A 26,924-nucleotide genomic window follows, 5' to 3' on the forward strand; every position below is an offset into this window, starting at 1 on the left:
ATAGATGTGTTGAGACCAGACATTCTTCAGGAAAAAGCATTATGTCTTTTCCTATTTAGCATGATGTTAGCTGTAGGCTTTTCTTTTATGTTCCTTTTCAGGTGGAAAAGGTTCCCTTCTACTATTTAAATTTTATTTCTATCAGAAATAGATTATTGGAATTGTCAACTTACAATTTTCTGTGTCTACTGAGGTGACTACATGTTTTTTCTTTTTTGCTTCATTAATACAGTGAATTACATTGCTTGATTTTCTTCTTTAAAAAAATTTAGTAGAGATGGGGGTTGCCCAGGGTGCTCTTGAACTCTTGGCCTGGAGTGATTCTCCTGCCTTGGTCCCCTTTTTCTTTCATTTCAAACACGAATAACTTTACTTTTTAAATCTATTTTAATGGATAAATAAAAATTGTATATATTATAGCATGTAACATGATGTTTTGAAATATTAACATGTATACATTGTGAAATGGCTAAATCCAGCTTATTAACATATGCATTACCACATATGTATCACTTTTTTTTGTGGTAAGAACACTTAAAATCTACTCTCTTAGAATTTTCAAGTATATAATTCATTGTTATTAATGACAGTCACAATGTCGTACAATAGATCTCTTGAACTTATTCCTCCTGTCTATGCAATTTTGTATCCTTTGACCAACATCTCCCTAATCCTCCCCACCCTCCAGCCCTGGTAACCATCATTCTACTCTCTGCTTCCATGAGTCTGACTTTTTTAGATTTCACACATAAGTGAGATCATTTATTTTTCTGTGCCTGGCTTATTTCGCTTAACATAATGTCCCCCAGGTTCAAGTTCATCCATGTTGTTGCAAATGACAGGACTTCCTTCTTTCTAAAGGCTGAACAGTATTCCCTTGTCTACATGTACCACATTTTCTTTATCCATTCATCTGCTGATGGCCCTTAGGTTGATTCCATGTCTTGGCTATTGTGAATAATGCTACAACATTGCTTGATTTTTGAATGTTAAACCGACCTTGCATTTCTGAGGCATGAAGGATTATATATTATGTAGAATGTATTCTTTGGTCATGATGTATTATTATTTTTATATTTTGTTGGATATGATTTGCTAAAATTTTGTTTAGAATTTTTCCTTCTAGGTTCAAGATGAACATTGCCAGTTAATATTTTCCTTATTAATCTAGCTAGAGGTTTATCAATTTTCTTTCTTATTACCCCCACACTCATCTTACTAAAATTTGGCTTCTGTACTCATCCTGTCACTGCATGGCTAAAGTCACCTTCTTAAAACCCTAATAGTTACGTTTTTTGTTGTTGTTGTTTGTTTTTTGTTTTGAGACGAAGTCTCGCTTTGTCGCCCAGGCTGGAGTGCAGTGGCGCAATCTCGGCTCACTGCAAGCTCCGCCTCCCGGGTTCGCTCCAATCTCCTGTCTCAGCCTCCCGAGTAGCTGGGACTACAGGCGCCCGCCACCACGCCCGGCTAATTTTTTTGTATTTTTAGTAGACCATGTTGCCAGATTGGTCTTGAACTCCTGACCTCAGGTGATCTGCTCGCCTCAGCCTCCCAAAGTGCTGGGATTGTAGGTGTGAGCCATTGTGCCCGCCCAAGGAAGCTAATTTAATTCCACCTCAGCTGAATTGTTTACATTCGCCATACCACAAGTATAGGAATTTCAACTTAAATTAGGGCCACAATTGTCACTTAAAATGTCTTAAAAATGATTGCGCTAGGCAGGAGGAAACTTTTAGGGGTGATGGACAGGTTTATGCCCTAGATTGTGGTGATGATGGTTTCACAGGTGTATACTTATCTCCAAATTCATAAGTTGTATACATTAAATATGTACAGCTTTTGAATATCAATCATATTGCAACAAAGTGTTTTAAAACACAATTGCTCCATGAGGCAGCAAAAAGAAAATTGGTGTTTTAACTAGAGATCTCAGAACCAGAGCTGTAGTAGATTATTTGCTAGTTCTCACAATTAAGCATACATTACAGTCTCCCCCGGGGGCTTGCTAAAACAGGTTGCTGGGCCCACTTTCAGAGTTTCTGATTCAGTAGATCTGAAATGGGCTTAAAAATTTGCACTTTTAACAGGTGATGCTGATGCTGGTGGTCAGGCGAACCACACTGAGGACCACTGTACTATAGAAAAAGTTTATATATTAGCCAGAATATCCGCACAGTAATAAATTCTTAAGAGGCAACAACCATTTTTTAAATATATAATTAACAGTAATTGTACATATTTATGGGATACAATGTGATATTTCAATATATGTATAAATTGTATGATAAAATTGGGAAAATTAGCATATCCATTATTTTAAACATTTATCATTTCTTTGTGATGAGAATATCCAAACAACTCTTTTCTAGCTATTTTGAAATACACACTATATTCAACAACTCTGGTCATATTACCGTGCAATAGACCACCAGAACTTGTTCTTCCTATCTAATTATAGTTTTACACTTATTGACCAGTTTCTCACCTTTTCCCCTTTGTTCCACCTTCCCCATCCTCTGGTAACCACTATTCTACTCTCCACTTCTATAAGAACAACTTTTTCGATTCCACATATGAGTGCAATCATATAGTATTTTTCTTTCTGTGCCTGGCTTATTTTTACTTAACATAGTGTCTTCCAGGTTCATCCACTTTGCCGCAAATGACAAAATTTCATTCATTTTTTATGGCTGAATAATATTCCATTGTGTATATATGCCACGTTTTCTTTTCTTTTCTTTTTTTTTTTTTTGAGACGGAGTCTTGCTCTGTGGCTCAGGCTGGAGTGCAGTGGCGCCATTCCAGCTCACTGCAAGCTCCGTCTCCCGGGTTCGCGCCATTCTTCTGCCTTAGCTTCCCAAGTAGCTGGGACTACAGGCACCCACCACCACGCCCGGCTAGTTTTTTTGATTTTAGTAGAAGACGGGGTTTCACTGTGTTAGCCAGGATGGTCTCGATCTTGTGACCTCATGATCCGCCCGCCTCGGCCTCCCAAAGTGCTGCGATTGTAGGCATGAGCCACTGCGCCTGGCCCCCACATTTTCTTTATTCATTCATTTGTTAATGGACACTGTGGTTGACTCTATGTCTTGGCTGTTGTGAATAGTGCCGTAACAAACATGAGTGCACATATCTCTTTGACACATTGATTTCATTTCCTTTGGATATATACCCAGTAGTGGGATTGCTGGATCACGTACTAATTATATTCTTAATTTTTTGAGGAACCTCCAAACCGTTTTCCATAATGGCTGTACTAATTTACATCCTCACTAGCAGTATGTGAGTGTTCCCTTTTCACCACATCCTCACCAACACTTGTTATCTTTTGGTTTTTTGACAGCAGTCATTCTGAATGGAGTGAGGTGATATCTCGTTGTAGTTTTGACCTGCATTACCCTTATGCTTAGTGATGTTAAGCATTTTTTTCATATAGCTGTTGGCCATTTGTATGTCGTCGTTTGAGAGATATCTATTCAGGTTTTTTGCCCATTTTAAAATGGGGTTATTTGTTTTTTGTTGTTGAGTTCCTTACATGTTTTGAATGTTAGTCCCTTTTCAGATGTATGGTTTATAAATACATTCTCCATTCTGTAGGTCGTCTCTTTGCTCTGTTTGTTGTTTTCTTTGCTATGCAGAAGCTTTTTGGTTTAATGTAATCCCGTTTGTCTATATGTGATTAGATAAGCTTTTGTTGCCTGTGCTTTTGAGGTTTTGTACAAAAAATCCTTACCTAGACCAATATTGTGGAACTTTTCCCCTATGTTTCTTCCAGTAGTTTTGGGCCTTACATTTAAGACTTTAATCCATTTTGAGTTAATACTTGTATATGGTTAGAAAAAGGAGTCTGGTTTCATCCTTCTGCATGTGGATATCCAGTTTTCCCAGCACCACTTATTGAAGAGGCTATCCTTTCGTCATTGTGTGTACCTGGCACCTTTGTTTAAAATCAGTTGGCCGTAGATATGTGAATTTATTTCTAGGTTTTCTATTTTGTTCTGCTGGTCTATGTGTCTGTTTTGATGCCAATACTATATTGTTTTGGTTGCTATAACTTTGTAGTATGTTTTGAAGTCAGGTAGTATGATGTGATCAGCTTTGTTCTTTTTGCTCAAGATTGCTTTTGCTATTCAAGGTCTTTCATAGTTCCATATTAATTTTAGGATCATTTAGTCTAAAGATGTAATATCCCTAAGGTGGACGGAAATCTGCTTTCTTTTATTTCTGAGAAATGCTTGTAAAAGGTATTTGATCATTTTACAGAAAACATACAGGTAAGTCATAGAATTTGTCAAGTCTCATGGGATAGAGTACAGGCAATTGACAATTTTTACTTTTAGAACCACCATCACTTGGATACCCAAGAACAAAATCTGGCTGTTGATTGTTAAGTGAATCTGAATAGTTTTTCTAATGCCACATACTTTAATTAAAAAAGAAAAATAAGTTGGGAAATGCATCTTATATCATTGCCCATTTCATCATGCTTTGATGTTGTATTATTAATCTTAATAGTTCCCAAAGGGTTTTTGGGAACTTAACTAACAATGGCTGAAATTTGCTACTCTGTATAACTTCAGTGATACATTTATCATGTTAAATGACCAAAGGACATAGAAGAATCAGCTTGAATGCTGAAAAAAAGGACAGAAGAAGAACAGCTGAAGGAAATCTGGATAAGATTACGTAGAGTACACATCTAGACACTATATGTAACAAATCTATGCACGAGTTTTAAAAGTTAAGTTTTAATGGAAGTAGAACATACTTCCAGAAATGTACACTAATTATTGGTATACAGCTGGATGAATCGTCTTAGAAAAAACTACTCATGTAACAAGGATTAGAAAACCTCTTCATGACCTCTTCCAGTCATTAATGTTCCTCTTCCCCTCCAAGGTAATGCTGTCCTGACTTCTAATACCACGTAGTAGGCTGAGTGTAAAAAAGGTTCCAATTTTTTATTCCTCCTGGGATCCATGCCCTTTGCTGTGTAATTTTATGATGCCTTCTTATTACACTCAGGGAATCTACCTCACCATTTTGTTCTGGGTTCATCCATGTGGCTTGCGTGTTAGTAAATGTGATTTCTTATGTAGGCCAAAGTTTATTTACTAATGTGTTAGTTTCTCTCCAAGTCACAACAAGGCCCGACCCTGCTTGGCTTCCGAGATCAGACAAGATTGGTCGCATTTAGGGTGGTGTGGCTGCAGACTAATGTGTTAGCTTCTAAATATGAGTTCTTTGTCATTCTTTTATTGTTAATTTCTAATTTTATTGATTATGTAGGGGAAAACAACCTATATGCTATTTTTTTTTTTTTTGGCATGCAATTCCTTAATGAAGTTTTCTTTGTGGTCTTAAATGTGGGACATTTTTGCAAAGTTTTGTATGAGCTCAAAAGAATGCTTACTCTCTGTTGAGCATAGAAATATCCAGATATAAATATATATTCAATAAATTCAAGTGTATTGAATACATTGGCCAGACCTTCAATGTGTTGTTCTCAATCAAGTGTTAACATTTGAGCTGAAGATCTCTAAATATTATTGTTGACTTATCCATGAAGTACTGTCATTTGTCGTTTTGTAAATTTGAAAGCTGAAATAGTTGCTAATACGTTCTTGTAGCTCAAAAACAACAACAACAACAAATAATAGTAATAGTAACAATAATAATCTTTTAGAGACAGGGTCTCATTCTGTTGCCCAGGCTGGAGTGTAGTGGTGGCATGATCATGGCTCAGTTGCTGTAGCCCTGACCTCCTGAGCTCTTGCCTCAGCTTCCCAACTAGCTAGGACTATAGGTATGCACCACCATGGCCAGCTAATTAAAACATTTTTTTGTAGTGATGGGGGTCTCGCTATGTTGCCCAGGCTGGCCTTCAACTCCAGGCTTCATGCCATCCTCCCATCTGGGCTTCCCAAAGTCCTGGGATTACAGGTGTGAGTCACTGTACTCAACCTCAAATATTTCTTTATCTGTACATAAACCATCTCTTTATCATTTATTATACATTTTGCTGTGAATTCTTCTCTGTCACATATTAAGATTGCCACTCCAGTTTCCTTTCTTTTTCTTTTTCAGACAGGGTCTCACTCTGTTACCCAGGCTGGAATGTAGTGGCATAATCCCTCCCAGCTCACTGCAACCTCCTCCTGAGGCTCAAGTGATCCTGTCACCTCATCCTCCTGAGTAGCTGGGACTATAGGCATGCGCCACCACCCCTGGCTAATTTTTGTATTATTATTATTTTTTTTTTTGTAAAGTTGGGGTTTCACCATGTTGCACAGGTGACTCCAGCTTTCTTTTAGGTTATATTTGCCTAGTGTGGCACATGTATCTGTGCCATTTAGACAACATGCTATTTGAGGTTTCCTTGTCTCATTTGAGAGTTTAAGCCTTTATTTAATGAGTTTAACCCATTTACACTTATTGTAAGTAAAATTTTATTAGAACTTATGTATTTTACCTTATTCTATATTTTCCATTTATTGTAGGTTCTTTTGCTTGCTTACTATTTTCAATTAGATGGATAAAGGTTCCCTTAGTTGGTATAAAATGTATTCATTTTATTTTAATTCTTATTCTATAAGCAATCTTATAAAGCCCATGTCCATAATAATCTACCTTTATTGATATTTAAAACTTATCAATAATTATATCTTACCTCTTACCAAGGCAAGTACTTTAGCAGTGCTTTCATATTCCTTGGCTTTCTCTCCACTGAGCTTTGCTCATCCCCTCCCTTAACCATGGTGATTATCTAAAATTTATGGGCAATTATCGGATACATTCTTTCTCTCTTTCTAGTCTAATTTTAAAGTCAACTAGAAAATTGCAAGTAATTGGTAATTCTTACCTTTCATATATCATTTACAACATCCTTCTGTATTTGTTTCTCTTTTTGAGTTTTTCCTCCAGTCTTTATGTGGCAAGCATTCTGAGTCCTTCTATGCTTGAGAATATTTTTTATTATGCCCCTATATTTAAATAGCAGTGTAGATGGATATAAAGTTCTAGGCTAAAAGTTCATTTCCTTCACTATTTAAAGTATTTAGTTTTTCTTTCACACCAGTGTTACAGTTGAGACGTTGCCACAACCCAAATTTTTCTAGGTTTGCATGAAAAAGTTCATTTGAGTTTTCTAAAGCTTTTATTTTTTGTCCTTGAAGGCAAGTGATTTCATCCAGCCATGTATGACCCACAGAGACTTAGAAAAGGTGCTCATGAAAAACAAAATAATACACTTACTCAACCTAGCAAATTGACTTCTAGGAACTTGTTTAGATATTTTTACCCAAATATATAAAAATATATGTGCAAAAGGTCAGTTGTGGTTTTGTTTGTTTTATCAAAGATTTGGTAAGATTTCATTTTACACTCAATAAAGATTAGATGTATAAACTAGGATCTATCCACATGATGGAATAATATGTAACTTCCAGAAGCAAAGAGGCAAAATTTTATGTGCTGAGAAGGAAGATGTCAAGAATATATTGCTGAATTTAAAAAATTTTAGAGCAATGTATAGTTACCTTTGTTGGTTAAAAAAGAAGTACAGGTACATATATATTTATGTGGATTTATATATGCATAGAAAAAAGGTTTTAAATGTCAGGCACAAGAGGAGAATGATACCTTGTCTAAAAATTACTCATGCCTTCATAAGCAGTAGTTTCAAAACTCTGGCCATTTGTTTGTGAAATCTTGCTGGAAATCATTAACAAAATCACAGAATTTTATGGTTGGAAAGGAGCAGAAAGGCTTGTACTTTCTTCCACATAGCTACTCTGCAGATACTTTTATCCCAGAATAGGAGTACAGGAACTTTGTATGAAGTGATAATAGAACTTAATGTCCAAGAAAGGCCTCAGGACTCATGATTTGGTAGAGATTAGAAAGACAGCTGAAGTCAGACAGCCCCTCATTTGGGTCATTGGTACATTGGCGCAAAGCACCATGTGCAATTTGGGATGCTGAAGTTACAGCTGAGTATGAAAGGGACTTCTCGTAAGACACCCTGCCCTACTTTATGGTTCGAGGGATCCTGGCCAGATACACATTCCCAATATGGGGCCGTAGGTTTGTCCTAGGAGGAAAGCATTCTGATAAATTCAAGCCTATTTCAACTGTCCCTAAAAACCCTATCTCAATGGAGGAAAAGGTATTAAGTCTTCCACAGACAGTTCTTTTTCCCTTCTTCCTTGGTTCTGTTTGCCTGGGAACATCTGGAACAGGACCAAAAATACAGTAAGAGCCAGTAGCAAGAATTTCATGATCTTTGAGAAGGATATGGCAGATCCAGGAGTTGAGAACATCCTGCAATGGGGCTCTGGACTCAGGTTTTTATTTGCTTCCGTGGGGCGGAGTCCAGGGCATGAGTCATAGGTAATGATGCAAAGAGAGGTATAAAGGGACATTGATCCTTTAGCCAGTAGCATTAACTGATTATTCCCCACTCAGAGCTCTGTTCTAGATACACTGAGGGCAGGCAGAAGAATGGAAGAAAGGTAAAACTGTCATGCAAGTATATACACAGAGGATCCACAAACCAGGAAGTCTACCTTCCTATCGGAGTGTTGGGATCTCTACTCATAGCTCCTCCCATTCTATCCTAGCACTCATCACACTGCATCAGAACCAACTGAAAACTCCTTGTTTCCAGAGCCAGGGGCTTAAACTTAGGGGGGGCTCAGAAAAGAATATTTTAGTATTCTTTTAATAATATTAATATTTTAATATTCTTTTCTGATGCACATATTTTTAACACATTAAAAAATCTTAAATCTGTTAAACACATCTTAATAAACCAATTTTTAGACAATGCATAACATCAGGATCTTTGAAATAAAATAGGTCAGACTTCCTTATTTTACAGATGGGAGCACTGAGGTCAAGAGAGGAAGAGTGACTAGCAGGCAGGAGAGTTGGGGAAAGGATGCTTATAACAGGGCCTGAAATGCCCTCTTCCCAGGGTAGGTGAAGGGTTATGGGAATGCTCCTTCTGACACAGGCCTCCCGGAAAGAGTACAGTCACTTCTATGAATGCCTACACACAGAGCAAACTTTGCATCCAGCTGTCACCCAGGATCTACCTCAGTCTTGTTTCTCTTAGGGTTCATTTTCACCCTCTATCAGCCCCTGTAGAAAGGAGTCATATAAACATATACTTACATGCCTGCTTGGACACAGAAGTAATAAAGCTTGAGAAGAGGGGCTTAATGTTATTTTTCTGAATAAATTTCCAGGTGGTTTATTTCCTTTGGTCACTTTTGTTTGTGATTGATTTCTGGCCTTAATGGACTATGGTCAGAAACAAGGGACTGATAATCTTTGGTTTTGGGAATTTAGAAATGATTTCTTTTTGCCAAAGTACTTGGTTCTTTCATAAGATACGGGACAAAGTCCTCTATTAAATTAAGCTTTTCACTCCCTTAATCAATGTAAATATTCTTACTTATTTTCTATTTACTTGAAGGGTAAAATACTCAGAGAACTATATTAAAATCCCCATGTGATTAAGCATTTAAACAAGTTCTTATATTTTTAGCAGTTTTTACATTACATAGTTATTTTGTTGCTTTATTTCATGGTGCATACATTTCTATGTTGCCAAGACTGGTCTTGAACTCCTGGCCTCAAGCAATCCTCCTGCCTTGACCTCCTAAAAGTGTTGGAATTACAGGCATGAGCCATTGTGCCTGGCCACTGTACTGTGTTTCTTCCAGAATTGCAGATGAGAAGTCTAATGTTGGTTTGATTCTCTTTCCTTTGTTGGTATCTTGCATCTTTTGTCTAGAAACTTCTGATATTGCCTTTTTGTCCTGGAAATACAATTTTTTAAAAAAGTAATTTGTGTCTAGATATGTGCCTTTTCTCACAGATATCCCTGGGACTTGGTGAATCTTCTCAATCTAAAAACCCATGTTTTCCTTCAGTTCTGAGAAATTTTCTTCTATTATGTTTCTAATTGTACCTTCTACTTTTTTCTTTCTAATTATTGAGCTTATTATTTGTAGAGGTGGCAGGAAAGTGTTCTTTAAAATACTTTTCCTTCTTTAAGAGTGTAGCAGGTTTTCTCATAAAAGCATGAGGAATGTGCAGGAAGCATTACCCCAGCTAACAATTTTCATTTCATTGTATTTTTGTTTTCCATTGTGAAATATCTTTTCCATTTCATCTTTTAGACCACCAATTTGTTACTACTGTGACCATCTTTTGTTTATTTATTTTAATACAATTTTAAACTAACCATAATGCTTTAAGTTATGCGCTTTTTTGTGCTTTATTTCTATTTCCTGGAAAGTCTGTGTTATGTTAAAAATTTAACTTTTCATGTGATTCTTCTATTAGTTTCTCTTGAAAGAGGATGTAGTAGGAGTAAACTGCTTTTGTGTGTACTTCATGACCCTTTGGGGAACTGCCTCTTTGTGGGGCTGCCAACCACAGGATCATAACTCCATAACCATTAGTGAGGACACAAGGGCTTTGGTGGGTGACTTAATCCTGGCATTAGGATCTTGAGCAGAAAAAACTGGGGTCACATGCCTTTACCCTAGAAGCAAAATTGTGGCCTTCCTGTCTTCAGAGAAGGAGATGTGCTCTTTCGCTTTGACTCATATGACAAGGAATTACCTGACGATAAGTCAGTGCAGATTTTGGGCATCTAAACAGGTGAATGACCACAACTGCCTCTTCATTAATAAGTGACAGAGCCAGGATTCAGATCCAAGTCTGTCTGACACCAGAGTTTTTGGGCTTAACCATTATGATATACTTTCTGTAGAATATTCATCTTCTTTAAAAGGGACTATCCTCTCTTTGTCCAAGGCAATATTTCCCCTGAGCCTCTTGACACCATTATCTGTTGCTTCCTCTGGGTCTTTGTTCCATTAATCACTTCTCATCCCTTTGTATTTTCAACTTCTTACTCTTTATTGGATTCCTTTCCCCCCTAGACATAGTTCTCTTCTCTGTTCATTGTCCTGGTCTAGCCTCTGAAGAGTCAAGAGTAGCTATCATTTAACCATTGTATAACATTGTGTCAATTTTTTTTCTTAGATGAGCCACCATTCTGGAAAAGAAAGATAAAAGTATGTACCTTATTGTGAGGATTCATCACATTAAAGGCTCAATATATGACCAAAGATACTACTGTTTTGTTTGTTAGATTATGAAGGCAAAGATGAGTTCCCAAGCATAAGTTCCTAAGCAAAAGGGTATTGATGTTGAGTTCACCTCTCTCTTGTGTACAGATGCTAAATATTACTCCCCCATAGCCCAATTCCTCTATCAAAGTTATGGGAGCAAACAGCCAGGGAGCACCTCCTGATTTAGTCTTACCATGCTGAGGCTGCTGATACCTGGGGCATGACAAACATTTAATTATCTATTGCTGTATTATAACCAACCCTAATATCTTAGTGGCTTAACATGATAATATAATTCCATTATCTCTAACAGTTTCTGTGGGTCAGGAATTCAGGAGTGGCTTGGCTGGGTGCTTCCAGCTGTGGGTCTCTTATGAGGTTGCAGTTAGATGTTAGTCCTCTGAAGGCTCAACTAGAGCTGCAGGTTCTTCTTCCTCATGGTTGACGAATTGGTGTTGGTTTTTGGTAGAAGATCTCATAGTTCCTATTCACAGGAAAATCCAGAAAAAGTGACTTTCAGGGAGTGAAAATCTCAAGAACCAAGACCATGAGGTGGAAATGACCTTAGTGAGTTTGCGGAACAGAAACATGGCCACTCTCTTTAAACATGTCTATCTCCCTTCTTCATGAATGAACTCCCATTGCCTTCAGGGAAAGGGTTTCATTCATACCTCAGCTCCTTCCTCAGTGCCTAACACACAGCTTTGTCATGGTGCCACATGTTCCCTTAGATGAAAATTCTTCTTCAGGCTCATCTTGTATATTTCTTGCCCAAGTGCTAGAGTCAGTCATTTCTCCAAGGAAGCCTGTTTCTTTTACTAGAGAATTTTATTAGAAACCAAGTTCTGGACACTAGATATTCCTATTGCTACAGGGGTGTCATTGCTTCTAGACTCTCTCAGCTGACAGAACAAAGAAATACATATGTGTATGTTAACTCACATCCCCAGGGAAAGTAACTTTATTAACTAGTATATGATGCTTATGTGCAGTCCTTTTTGCCTTTAGTCTTAGAGACCCCGTTCATTTCCCAAGTTAGTCAGGTCAGCTCTTATCCTCTCAACTCCTTTCAGTGTGATTATTTCTCATATCTGTAACCCAGTAAGAGTCTTTTGTCATGGTCTGCCTTCTACCCTGGGACTCCCTGACCTAAACAATTTTTAAAATGTGCATAACTACTTTGCATACTTTGGGCTATAAAGTTCCATGGGTTTTCATAATGCGTAATGTCATGTATTCACCATGACAGTGTCATACAGTATAGTCTTACCATCCCCTAAATTTCCTTCATTTCACCCTCCTTCTTACCCCCCAAGTTCCTGGAAACCCCCGGTCTTTTTACTGCTCTATAGCCTTTGCCTTTTTCAAATCACATATAATTGGAATCATACATTACGTAGCCTTTCATACTAACTTTCACTTGGATAAGAGCTAGAAGAATTTCTTGGAATACCAGGCAGAGTCTCTTGTCCTCTTCCCTTACTATCCCCCAAAGAAACAGAGTCTGTCTCTGTGTGGTGAACTGCCTGGAGCTGGGGAAGGGGTGACACAGACACTCCTGTGGTTACCACTACTGGGACTATGCTGGGTCAGACATGAAGCCAGCTCAGCATTGGGTCTCACTCAAGGCCTTTGGTGCCCATGGCCTTGCTACTGCTGACGTTCACTCAAGGCCCAAAGGCTTTTCAGTTGGCAAATGGCAAATCCAGCCAGGCTTGTGTCCTTTCCTTTAAGGCAGTGAGCTCCCCTCTGCCCCAGGGCAGGTTCAGAAATACCACTTGGGAACCAGGGTGTGGAGCTGGGAATCTACTTGGTGCTGTGCTCTACTGCAGCTGAGCTGGAACCCAAGCCACAAGACAAACTCCTTCCCACTCTTTCCTCTCCTTTCCTCATGCAGAAGGAGGGTCTCCCCATGGCCAACACTGTCCCAGGGCCATGGCAAGTAGTGCCTGGCTACTGCTGATGTTCACTCAAAGCTCAAGTGCCCTTTGGTCAGCTTGTGGTGAATGCTGCCAGGCCTGGATCTCTCCCTTCAGGGTAGTGGGCTCCCCTCTGGCCCAAGGTGGGAGCAGAAATGCTGTCCAGAATACAAGGCCTGGAATCGGGGGCCCCAGGAGCCTGCTTGGTACTCCACTGTGGCCGAGCTGGTGCCCAAGCTGCAAGACAAAGTCCCCTTTAGTCTTCCCCCTCTTTTCCTCAAGCAGAAGGAGTCCCTCCCCATGGCCACCACAGCTGGAATGTGCTGGGTCATACCTGAGGCCAGTACAGCCCTGGGTCTCATGCAAAGCCTGCGGCAAGTACTGCCTGGCTACCCCTGATGTTTATTCAAGGCCCAAGGGCTCTTAACTCAGCAGGTAATTAATCTTGTCAGGACTGAGTCCTTCCCTTTAAGGCAGTGGATTCTCTTTTGGCCCAAGATGTGTTTAGAAATGTCATCCAGGAGCTAGGTCCTAGAATGGGGGCCTGGGGACTTTGCTTGGTGCTCTGTTCTACTGTAGTTGAGCTGGTATCCAAGTTGCAAGACAGAGTCCCCTTTACTCTCCCCTCTTCTTGCCTCATGCAGAGAGAAGTCTCTCTCAGAGCTGCACTGTCTGAGGTTGGAGGAGTGATGTGAGCACTGCCTTGGCTGCCTCAGCTGGTGTCTCCCTAGGTCACATGCCCCCCAAGTCCACTGGCTCTGAGCCCAGCACAGCACCTTGACTTAGCCAGGAATTGCAGTCCTTGTGGTCTAGACTGCCTTTCAAGCTTATTTAGGACACCAGAGTGCTTTAGCCTGTGGTGGTGGGGCTAGGTGGAACTCAGGTTCTGACTGTTGAGATGGATGATTTGCCTCTGGCTAGGGGTGGTCTAAATGCTCCCTCCATGGGTGCCATCTGAATTCCACCTCATGTCGCTTTCTGCTGTGACAGGGCAGCACTGAGTTCCAATGCAAAGTCTTACAATCACTGTGCCCCCTATCCCCCAAGCACACAGATTCTCTGCACCATGCGGCTGCTGCCAGGGGATGAGAGAGGAGTGGTGTTGGTAATTCAAGGCTGTCTTTCCCACCCTCTTCAGTGCCTCTTTCCTTGACATGATGTTAAAACCAATCACTCACTTGATTTTTGGTTCTTATGAAAGAAGTTTCTTGCATGGTTAGTTGTTCAATTTGGTGTTCCTTTGAATGGGCGGGGTGGGGGGGGAACAATTGTTGGAGGGTTCTATTCAGCCATCTTGCTCCATCTCCTCTCATTGTTAATTAGTGTAGATTTAATCTGCTTCCAGGAAAATGCGTGAGGTTGTGCCTTGTGTGTTTGGGAAACAGCATTGGTGTACAAAAGATTGCAGAGACAAAAAGCTTTAACTTGAAGTGTTGCTTGTCTTCAGTGTTGGGGAACTCCTTGCTCCCTGGAGGTCAAATTTTCTTTTTTTTTTCCTGAGATGGAGTTTCGCTCTTGTCGCCTAAGCTGTGGAGTGCAATGGCATGATCTCGGCTCACCGCAACCTCTGCCTCCCGGGTTCAAGTGATTCTCCTGCCTCAGCCTCCCAAATAGCTGGGATTACAGGTGCCTGCCACCATGTCTGGCTAATTTTTGTACTTTTAGTAGAGACAGAGTTCGTCATTGTTGGCTAGGCTGGTTTCGAACTCCTAACCTCAGGTGATTCACCCACCTTGGCCTCCCAAAGTGCTGGGATTATAGGCGTGAGCCACTGTGCCTGGCGAGTTCAAGTTTTAATTCACAGGATGTTCAAAGCAGTTGAGTAAGTGTTTTCTTTTCTGAATAGAATTTCATTTTTCATCCTTTTCTTTGGAAGTTAAGGGGTTACTATGCAATTTACAGATGGACCAAAAATCTATAGTTTCTTCTGTTGTTTGATTGTGAGACTTATTTTTTTTTTTTTGGATGGGTGACCGGATTTTTTTTATTACTCATATCAGTCTCCCCAGCATTTGGGGATCAGAGTTTTTAAGGACAACTTGGTGGGTGGGGGGAAACCAGTGAGCCGGGAGTGCTGATTGGTCATCAGGTCAGAGATGAAGCCACAGGGAGTGGAAGATGTCTTCTTGTGCTGAGTCAGTTCCTGGGCGCGGGAGGTGTAGGGGGGTGGGGAGTGGGGCGGGGTGGGCACAACAGTAAGACTTTTTCCTATGTGTGAGCCCATGCAAACTGAGAAACAGGGAGTGGAGAATCCAAGACGTTTCTCTAATCCTACCAACATGTCCATTTTTCTGATGCTTTCTGATGCTGCCTAAATAGATGACAGTTGCAGAAGCCATGTGACCCTTGAATGTTGGTGTGGATGTGATATGACTGAGGAGAGAAAGAGGTTTCCTTTAAAAAGCATCTCTACATTAGATAGGTGAGCCTGTTTGTGGAGGTTATTGGAAAGGGTGTAAAGGTTTTATTAACTTTCAGGGAAAAAAATTTTAAATCAAACCCAAATTCCAAGTGCCTTAAATTTGTTAGCCCTTCGATAAAAAAACTCCCCAGCCTGGGAGAAGGTGGCAAGTGTTTGGGAGCTGAGCCATCAATTAAACCGCGTAAGGTGTGCAAATTCATTAAGAAAATCAAAGAAATACGTCTTTGGAGGACTGAATCTTATAATAGGTTTGTACTTGAAAAGATTATTTGCAAATGAAGAAATTGAAGTACTGAATTGTTTAAAACCTTTTAGTCATAAGGAATATTATACTCTTAGGAATAACACAAAATATATAAATAAAAAATGTGTAAAGAACCCTGTCAAAATCACAAAGATCTTAAAAATAATTTTAATGGTGTTCTTGTTTTCTCATATAAATACTTACTCTTAAAAATCTTTTCAGATGAGAAAAGGCAAAATGTAATTTTAGTTAAATGACCTTAATGTTCCTTCCAAGTACAATATGAGGAATAAAAGATATGCAAATTAACTTTAGGCTTAATGAGTAACCATAAAAAGGGTTATAAAACCCTTCCACAAAGATTTTAATATTATTTAGTTGAGGGAGAGATTTTATAGCTATATCCAGTTCCCATTAATACTCCCAAGCAGGGGAAACATTTTTATTTTTTGATAAAGTTTGGCTTAAAAGAAGTCTATACTTGCTCTCTCTGAATTTGCCTCAGTGGGAAATAAAAATACAAACATGAGATTTTTAGTTTATTTAAGACTTTTAATTTATTTATTACTTTACAAAACAGTTAAATACCTAAATTCCTTACACTTCATTTGTAAATTGGATGTTTTTATTAATTATAATAATATTTAAATATATAAATAAAAACATAGGTCTTCAATTAAATTGAGCCATAGTTTAAACCTATAGTGTATATAAATTTGGTTTTTATAAACTTCAGACAGTATTCTATTTATGTAGAGTTTATTCATCACTTAAACCAGCTGGGGCCTAGTTTTATAATGTTCTTGTTTCCCTGTAAAATTGTTGTTATAAACTGTGATTTCATTATCCTTTAAAATTAACTTATGTTTTCTAAAATCCATCATTGATTTAGGAGCTTTAGAACAATTTAATATTATGGCACTTGTAAATCTTTTTATCTTGACACTTTTAAATAAAATGTGTAGACACGCAGAAAGTGAAGTCTATCGTTACCACATTATCTTCATTTTTTAAAAAAATCTATGTATTCTCATGGATATAAATTAATTTGTTCTTCAAATTACCCAAATGAAGGTAGTTATACCAAAGGATTATATACATTGTCCAAAAATGTGCTTGATAAGATACTTATGCTTTAAACATTAGAACTTTTAAGCTTAAATTACATTGTCCTTTACTCCCTGTTTAGTTAAGAGCATATTGTAGGCTTTGAGTAGCAGCTGCGGCCACATTCCCATGACAGGCTCCATTTTCTGGAGATTGTACAGCCTTTTGAGGTGAAATGGCTCCAGCAAGAGAGATGCAGGCAGTGGCAAAGAAGGGACCTCCGAGACCTCAGGCTGCCCATAGGGAGGGATCCTGAGGACCCTAAGAATCACTAGGGCTTGTGCTTTTTTTCTTTGCAATCACTGTGCCTACCACGAGGATGACCTTGGCCTGGATCACCTCTTTCCAGAACAAGCATCTCTGAATGTATCGGCAGGTGCTTTGAGCCTGGCCCAGCTTTGACCATGGCCTGCAGAGAGGGTGTCGAACACACACTTTGGAGTGAACATGTTTGATAACCCATACCGTGATGCCTTTCATATAGTTTCTTATTTTTTGTTTCAAATACTGGACGAGTCTCTCACCAAAGAAGTTTTTAAATTTTGTTGGCCTCCATTTGACCAAAAAAGTAATACCGTATTCAGGAAACATTGCTGTGAATGGTTAACAGGGATTTCTGCTGAATATGGATGCTTTCTTCAAATTGTTGTTCACTATTTATTTCTCCTGGCGGTTCTGTTTATTCATCTGATGTAACATCTTGCAAGATTTGTTGTAATACAATATATTAAAACCAATTCTAAAAATTCTTTATGTTTTGCAGACATTTAACGTGAAATCACAAGGTTTGCACAAGCACAATGCCAGATGCCATTTAGCACGTAAAAAATGTTTACAAATTTTGCAAAGAGCCGATTGTATTACCCCAAAATCTTGGGAAAATGTACAATTATTAGTTAAGTATGTCTGAAATTTGAGATCTAGATGTATAGAACCGCAAAACCAAATTAAAAAAAAAAATGGAACCCTATGACGACCAAAGTAGTATAGAAGAAAAAACTCAAAAGGTTGGGCCTTTGTGAACTCATTGAATGAAACACTCGTGTTTCTGGAAAAAGAGAAGTTGTTAGTTCAGTCCTTAGTCTAACCGATGTGCTTTAGATGGAACTAATCTTATTAGTTGACTCTTGACAAAATTGAGAGACAAATGTGTCAGTTGCACGTAGGAAATGTTTATGAGGCTGGAAAATGGAAACTCTTAACAGTTATTCTGCTATTTAATGAAGCCTTGAAAGTAATGAAATAGGAAAGTCAGGCTGACCAAGCACGATTGACAATAGACCTTCACTACCTGGAAAAAGATGTCAAATTTCAGAGATAATCAGATCTGAAGCATACAAGCTATAGAACAAAAAGATCTCACAATTATAAGACATTCTATTGTTGAAAAGCAAGGGGAATGACATAGGAAGTGGAAAGAATTTCTTGGTCTGTCTTCCTTCACTCTAATTAAAGGTTGAACTCCAGTTGTGGATCTTTTACCACCTATGTCTCCCCTTTCGTTTGGTCTTACCTCAGAAGTGCATGCAAAGAGTATTCTTTTTCAGTATCCTGCTTCACTGGTATTGGCAGAATGATTTCCTTTGTTGCTTAATCAAAGAGAATTTATCATTGCCTGGATTCTCTTAGAAACCACTGTATCAGATTTTGGCCTTAGATAGATAACCAAGAAAATGGTTGTAGAGGAGACAATGATACCTTGGGCTGTACATGATGTAGCCAACAGCCCTGCCTCTTTCTTGTTGCAGTCAGCTTCATCATCAGATAGAAACAATGTTACACCACTTGAAAAGGACAGGAAGATGAGAACTCCCAGAGAGAAAAATAAAACAATTTTTAAGAAAATACCAGAATTTAAAGTGGAAGATTCTCCATTATCAGATGTTGCAAAGAACAGAGAGTAGTGCATTTGGAGGGTCTCTGCCAGTTTAAAAAAAAGTGATCAGTTCCAAAAAAAGCAAGATCATCTGCTAGAAGAGGTTGCTGGAGCAGAGTTATCTGGTTCACCACAGCTCTGTGAAAGAAAATAAGTACATTTAGGGGAACTAATTGACTCTCTAGGTTCTAACCTCTTCTTAACAAGGAACCAGATTTCCCATACTCAGAAGACTTGATAATGGAAATTAGGAGCTCATGGAGAAAAACTATTGAAATGGAAGAAAACAGAACTACAGAACCAATTGAAATGGATACTGAGCACACAGAAGTATTGCTGGGATCATTACCTGATTTGCATAATCAAAGAGAATTTAGCATAGTCAGTTTTCTCTTAAACCACTGTATGAGATTTTGGCCAGTCTCATTTGACTGAAATGAGATTGCAAGTGTGTGTCTCAGAAATATGCGGTGATCAGTCACATAGGTGAACCACCAACACAAAATCAGTCTGATTTGTTGAGTAAGAAAATAATTTGCACCGGGGGCAGTGGCTCACACCTGTAATCCCGGCACTTTGGGAGGCCAAGGTGGGCAGATCACGAGGTCAGGAGATCGAGACCGTCCTGGCTAACACAGTGAAGCCCTGTCTCTACTAAAAATACAAAAAATTGGCCGGGCGTGGTGGCGGGGCCCCTGTAGGCCCAGCTACTAGGGAGGTTGAGGCAGGAGAATGGCGTGTACCAGGGAGGCGGAGCTTGCAGTGAGCCGAGATTGTGCCACTGCACTCCAGCCTGGGCAACAAAGCGAGACTCTGTCTCAAAATAAAATAAATAAATAAATAAATAAATAATAATTCACAAGCAAGATTTGGAATGTACAGCTTTACCAACAAAGCGCTCAGAAACTAGCCAAATAGACATTCTCCCCTTGCTGTCAGCAATGGGATAGATGAGTTGGGTAGCAGTAAAGAGGAGTATATGAAAATATTGGACCATTCACAGGCTTCCTGTAACAAACCTTCCATGAATAAAACTACATTATGGAACTCTTTTCAGATATCAAGTGGAATTAGTTGTAAGGATATTGATTTTAGCATATTTGCATTTGGCATGAAACTTTTCTGGAGGAGGGTGGTTCCCTAAGTGTTAAAAGTTCCAGTAGTTTAGAATCCAGTTTAAACTGGAGCCAAATAGTCCTGTGGACAGTGGCATTTTTCTAGGAGGTGTTATGGGAGATGGACAGACTACTCCAGAATCAGACTTCAATTTATAGGCTGTTTGCGGTAGATATGAGGCTCTGAAGAAATCTCTTTCCAAGAAAAAGGAAGAATCTTACCTGTCTAATCTTGAAACACTTGAAAGACACAAACCAGAATTGAGCCCTACTCCCCAAAATGTGCAAACAGATGATATGCTTAACTATTTGGACACTAATGATTTGCACGTTGAATATACAAAACTACCTTTACACATGGCTCTTGGTGAAAGAAAAGTCTCTTTCACCACTAATTAAGTTTCCTCCAGTGGAACAAAGATTGACCACAATACCATGTAGTTTTGGAGAACTTCTACCTAATTCAAACGAAGAAGACATCTTGAGTAAGATCCTTGATGCAACAGAATCTCCGTCTGACTTGACAAGATGAAGCAATACAGAGTTAATATAACTATGATGTACTTAGACTGAAGCTATGCCACAGGATAGAAACTGATTTGTAAGTTAAATACATGTTGGAAGTATAACACTCTTCTTCAAGGTCTAAAAAATTCTAAATGCCTTTTAGCTTCCTGTAGTATTTTTAGGTAAGGAAAGTATGTTGAATTATTTCTCTTTGTAGGGATATGGGGTTGAAATGTGAAGTATTTGGAAAGCAAATGTCAAGCAATGGGAAGCCATTTTGATTTCTTGAGTACACTTGCAAGCATTAAGTAAATGACAAAAGTAGTAGTTTAATTTATTATAATTTCAGTTAATTAACATAAGGATGTGTAGTTTTTGTTGTACCTTCACTAAGTGGTTAATATAGTAGCCACTGAAGTTACTGATCTTTCATTTTAAAGAAATATACGTTTATTGTTTTTTGTTTCTGTGTTTTTTTGAGACAGAGTCTCACCCTGTTGCCTAGGCTGGAGTGCAGTGGTGTGATCTCAGCTCACTGCAGCCCCTGCCTCCGGGGTTCAAGCAATGCTCATGCCTCAGCCACCCAAGTAGCTGGGACTACAGGCGCACGTCACCATGCCCGTCCAATTTTCGTATTTTCAGTGGAGATGGGGTTTTACCATGTTGGCCAGGCTGGTCTCGAACTCCTGGTCTGAAGTGATCCAACCGCCTCAGCCTCGCAAAGTGCTGGAATTACAGGCATGACCCACCGCACCTGACCTTTTATTCTTTCTTTATGGGACATTCTGTATTAACCAGGAAAAGTGAGAAAGGCCTTGGCATGTGTAGTCAAGATGACAGATTGTAAGACTGGGAAAGCTCTAAACAGCCTGGATGGTTATTCAAGCAGATTGATTTTGAGAAATGATGTTTGGTGGAATAAAGTGCATGTGATGATAAGTGAAGACTGGGGCAGAATGATTTTAGGAAAGAAAAAAGATGGAACTGTCATCTTTTCCTTTTAAGAAGGAACGTAAAAGGAACTGTCGAACTACAAATCCATTCAGTGGGTGGTATAACGTTTATATTGAGTCTAATTTAGTCTAATATTTAGTCTTATATATAAACTAAATATAAATCCTAGTTTTATATTTTAACAAAAATATAAATCAAAAATTTCATTAGTCTGTTTAAAAATATATTGTATGTATACACATATGTACATATCAAGATCTATTGAAGCTAATGAAAACAATAAATTTGAACTAAATAGAGGAGAAAAGATTGATAGATCAGAGAAAAGAAAGTTAAACTTAAGATATGTACTGTGTTCTCAATATGAAGTAGCAAATACTTCTTTGCTTTCTGTATACTTTGTACAGGTAGTCAACATTTTCCCCTTGAGAAATTGTGTTTTTTCATATCTCAAAAGAGCTTTGACTGTCATTTTGCACTTAACCTTAAATGCATTTTATAATGTAGACAATTATAAAAAGAATAATGATTCCCTTGGCTTTGGAGTAGCTAAAATTTCTAATGATCCTTCTTTTAACATCTACAGTGTTGATTATAAGGTACCAAAACTTCAGTTATTCACCCAGGCTAGATGGTGACCTTCTCTTGATCTCGTGTACCTATGCTCCTGTGTTCAACTGGCAGTGCTCACAGATATTCCCCTTGTCCAGCATCCGGACTCAAATTTAGACCTTCAGAGAGTGACAGGCATCTCTTGCATGCAGACCAGCTTTGGCCTTCACAGGTAGCTGTTCTTTTGCACCAAATATTTGCTCTTACTTTGCTTATGTAATCTCTGGCATGACACACAGACAGAAAGGAAGACACCATCTTAGTAATAATAAGGCTTGATTAATGTGCTTTAGAGTCTTTCAGAATTACTCAACAATATTGTAAAAGATATTTTATTTTATGGTGTTCAGGTAAAGAAAGCAGCTCATACTTCCATTTGGAGGCCTATTGTAACTATTTAGATAGGTTTTTACATGTGTGAAATGTGGTCTAGATAAATGTATTTCAATGATTCTGTGCACCTTGTTAGGAAGGGCAGAACCATGCTCACATGTAAATATGTATGCAATGACTGTCTGCAGAAGGACTTGTATAATACCCTGCCTCTTGACAGTATTTGGGCCACAGTGTACAAAACAATGCCTTCACAGCCTTCACTGTGAAATATTCATGGTTAAAGCTCTGCCGCCTCTTCAGGGACCAATCGCTGGAGAAGAAGAATTGTGTTAGGTCATCTTGAGCTAGATTATTGCAAGGCACTCAGGAAGTGTGCCAATGCTTCTTCACAAGAAGCCCTCTAATTGATCCAGAAGGGCATGTCATTGAATAAGCTTGGCAATGGATTTCATATCAAGTTTAGTCAGTGGAGATTTGCTCAAACCTGTCTGGAAAGGGCCCTACCAAGCACCAACTTCAAACATGGTGTCCAGCCCTGAGATATCTGCCTCCCACTGTAAGGAAATGTGTTCCTCACCTATTTAATAACATCTTGTTCTTAATTTGTGTTCTACTTTTAGGCACAGGGATAAATGACCCACTTCTTAGCAATGTCTTAAAATTACCTGAACAGCTGAAGACCCACTCTGCCATTGATCTCGCCCCTAAAATACCAGAGTTTTCAAATAACTTCTACACTGCTATAATGAATTCCACATTGAAACAATTACTGAAAATTTCCAATGAGACAGCATTCAACTTTCTGGTTGATCTTTCTTTGGACTTCACTGTTTTGTTCCTAAAAATTAGATTATCCTTCTTCATCTTCTTCCCATAAATACACAACCTATTTCTGCCAATAACGTGTTCATTTTCCCATCAGGAAATAAGTCCTTATGTGGGACATATCTCACAACATGGGAAGTTTGAGAAAAAATGTAAATTTTTTCCTTTCTTTCAAAGAAGAAGTTAATAGTGCTGACAAGAAGCAAAATCTTGTGGTTTGATAGTTGCTACAATTTTCCACAGAACTTTACAGATTGGCCATTGAACCTCAATTGTAAGGTAAAGAGTGTTCACTTCAAAAGATTAAGACTGAAATGGTAAGATTGTGTCTAGGTATTTTTGCTGTGCTTTTGGGTATGAGAGCCCAAATACACAACATCAAGAAATCCATGCAACTATCTTATTTATATGTAAAAGACCTAAATGTTTTAAAATGCTTGCTCACATACCACATGGCACCAAGGGAGAAATTCCCAGGACTTTCTCTTGGGACAACATACATAACATTTGAATAGAGTAATACTGGTTTAACCTTGCAGGACTGGTGCTTCTCTGTTTCATCACCATGGTAGGAAAATACAGAGGTACCTGCCTTTTATATAGTTGCTGGTGTTCCTGGCTTGTGAAGTTGTCAACAACGACATTATATTAATCCTCATAATTGTATCCTGGATTGCACTAAAAATGTCATACTTGCAGAATATGATGCCATATTGTTTCTGGTGAAACTTACAACTTCAAGAAGGGTGCTCTGAATTCCCCCGATTATCCTGTGAAACTGATGGCAGCTGTACATGAAGGTTGTGAGTTCCCCTGCCATATTCTGTAGGCTCAGCATTGGTGAATCCATTGCCAACCAGCAAGATTCTACAACGTAGTTCAGCCAAATGAGTTTGGCCAAACACCTAGAAGAGTGAGGCATCTCAGGAATGGATACCACAGCCCCGTTTCAGAGGACTTCTTTTACCTCTCCTCAGTTCCCTGGCTATTCCTTCCTCTTTCTGCTCCACTTTTGCCATTCTTGATCACCTTGTTCTTTTCCATTGTCTTTGGGCCTTGAGCACATTTCTCTGAAAAGTTCGAACCTTTGTCTTCTTCTCCTTCTTCTTTTTCCTTTCCTTAGAGAGAGGGTCTCCTTTCATTGCCCAGGCTGGACTAGCACAATCGTAGCTCACTGCAGCCTTGGATTCCTGGGCTCGAGCAATCCTCCCATCTTAGCCTCCCAAGTACCTGGGACTACAGGTGTGTGCCACTATGCCTGGCTAATTTTTAATTTTTTTGTAAAGACGGAGTCTTGCCAGATTGCCCAGGCCAGTCCCAAACTTCTGGCCTTAAGCAATCCTCCCATCTCTCTCTAACAAAGTGCTAGGATTACAGGTGTGAGTCACCACACCCAGCCTAAAACCTTCTTTTGACCTTCTGAATGGCTGAAACATTCTTGCAGATGTGTCTTGGGTCAGGTTCTCTGAAAGCAGATTGGGAGAGATTTTCATGTAGGAGGTTTATACAACATCTGTAAGGAAATGAAGAAGCAGGATTGGGCAGAGGGAGAAGTTAAATTAGAATGCAGTTGGCTGGGCGTGGTGACTCACACGTGTAATCCCAGCACTTTGGGAGGCCGAGGCGGGCGGATCACGAGGTCAGGAGATCAAGACCATCCTGGCCAACATGGTGAAACCCTGTCTCTACTAAAAATACAAAAATTAGCTGGGCGTGGTGGTGCGTGCCTGTAATCCTAGCTACTTGGGAGGCTGAGGAAGGAGAGTAGATTGAACCAGGGAGTCGGAGGTTGCAGTGAGCCGAGATTGTGCCACTGCACTCCAGCCTGGTAACAGAGCGAGACTCCGTCTCAAAAAAAAAAAAAAAAAAAAGAATGCAGTTGCAGCAGAGGCCTCAGCTGGAGCTGGGGGACATTGAACCTTTTCTTTGACCAAATATTCAAATATTCAAATATTGGCTATAGGGCTCTTCCTGGGGAAAAGGTGGAGATCCTGGATATGGTAGCTTCTTTCAGCAGAGGGAAATTCCCGGAGATAGAGACTCAGCTGTGAATTCTCAGCAGCCAGCACTCTTGGCCGCTGGGAAAATGAAAGCTTCAGTCCTTATGGGCACCTGGGTGGTACAACACAGAATATATGTTGAGATGTATAGTTTGTGTGACCTTTCTGGAGGCGTCTTGTTGTTGACTGCTTAAATCTAGTGGACACTCTGAAAAAACCATGGGTAGCTAGAGTAGCCAAGACTTGTGCTCTCCATGAGACTGAAAGAAGACTAAGGACAGATATGGATTTTCAAAGATTAAACTCTATTATTTTCTTTTTTGAATGCATGCAAGGATTTATTAGGTTATAATTTATTGGCTGGACTGAGTCTTGCAGATGATGGTGGCTTTGAAGCCCCAATTTACAAATCCTTTTCCAAATTGGGTGTCCTTCAGGAGAACAAAGACTTGACATTAATTGATCGAACCAATCTCATGTACAAATTTGCATATAAATGAGAAATCGGCAGTGAGAGTTATGTGATTAAGAGGCAAAGAAGTTTTCAGAAAGACTTGAATGTAGAAAAGGGAATGTGAAAATGAAAAGAGGAACGTGAATGGGCCCTGATGGAAGAGGTGTGGAAAATGGAAAGTATATATAGAAGGATTCTGAGTATTTAAAGACATCAGCTGGGCGCAGTGGCTCACGCCTGTAATCTAAGCACTTTGGGAGGCCGAGATGGGTGAATCACCTGAGGTCAGGAGTTCAAGACCAGCCTGGCCAACACGGTGAAACCCCATTTCTACTAAAAATGCAAAAATTACCCAGGCGTGGTGGTGCCTGCCTGTAATTCCAGCTACTCGGGAGGCTGAGGCAGAAGAATCACTTGAACCTGGGAGGCAGAGGTTGCAGTGAGCCGAGATTGCACTGTTGCACTCCAGCCTGGGCAACAAGAGCAAAACTATCTCAAAAAAGAAAAAAAAAATTTAACACTTTTTCACTTCTGTTTTCTTGCCTTTGAAATATACAGTATTGTAATGGTGCTGGAAGAAACCATTCAAATTTAGCGGTGATACTTACAGAATGCTGCATCATTTGCAATCTTTACTAATGAAAATTAAAAGTTCTTACATGGATATTAAGGAGTAATGCATACTGGAAAAAGAAATCTGAAAAAAAGGAACTAAACCATCTTCTACAAATTCAAGTCTAAGTAAAGTGCCATTGAGTGGCATCAGAGAGGGGCACTGTGAGTGTAAAACATGACATGCTCATATTTTCTTTATTGAAAACTCTCTTTTGTCTTTTTCTATATTGTGAGTTTTAAACTTGCATCTCCCTCCCCCTGTTAGTGATCGTTGAGATTCCAGCACCTGTCCTTGAAACTATAAACCCTACTCACTGTTGGTGAAGTAAATTTCAACAAGGAGAAAATGTTTTTCCTCCTCCCATGCAGTTTGTGAGGAAAGCAGGTAATATTTAGGTTGATAAAACTATTCTCATGAAGATTCATGCTAACAAAGAAGTTTTGTAAAACACCCAGACTTCAAAGTTTGTTGCTCTGCCCTATGAAGTTAACCTTAACCTCCATGAGGTCTGTAATTCCACTTGGTTGTCCTATTTATTATGTTTGTTGTATTTTCTCTTTTCTCAAAGATAAGCCAGATGGCGATCACTGGATCTTCCAAGTCCTCCCGTAAAAACAGAACAAACAAGTATGATGACCCCAGAGGTTTCTTATCTAAACCAACATTGGACACATTTAAATTAATAATGGGTATTAAGAAAATACTGATACATTATTATTTTATAAATATTTCTTCTGCTATCCTCCATCCTACCCTGACTCTGTGAAGAAAATGTACTTTGTTC

At 39.1% G+C, this 26,924-nt stretch overlaps 1 pseudogene; it reads left to right on the top strand.

Annotated features, from left to right (window-relative positions):
* Window positions 1–17,992: 17,992 nt before the first annotated feature.
* On the top strand, window positions 17,993–20,368 carry LOC105539510 (annotated as a pseudogene).
* The last annotated feature ends 6,556 nt before the right edge of the window (window positions 20,369–26,924 follow it).

The sequence above is a fragment of the Mandrillus leucophaeus genome, unplaced genomic scaffold (genome assembly GCF_000951045.1).
Source record: "Mandrillus leucophaeus isolate KB7577 unplaced genomic scaffold, Mleu.le_1.0 Scaffold206, whole genome shotgun sequence".
Classification (NCBI taxonomy): domain Eukaryota; kingdom Metazoa; phylum Chordata; class Mammalia; order Primates; family Cercopithecidae; genus Mandrillus; species Mandrillus leucophaeus.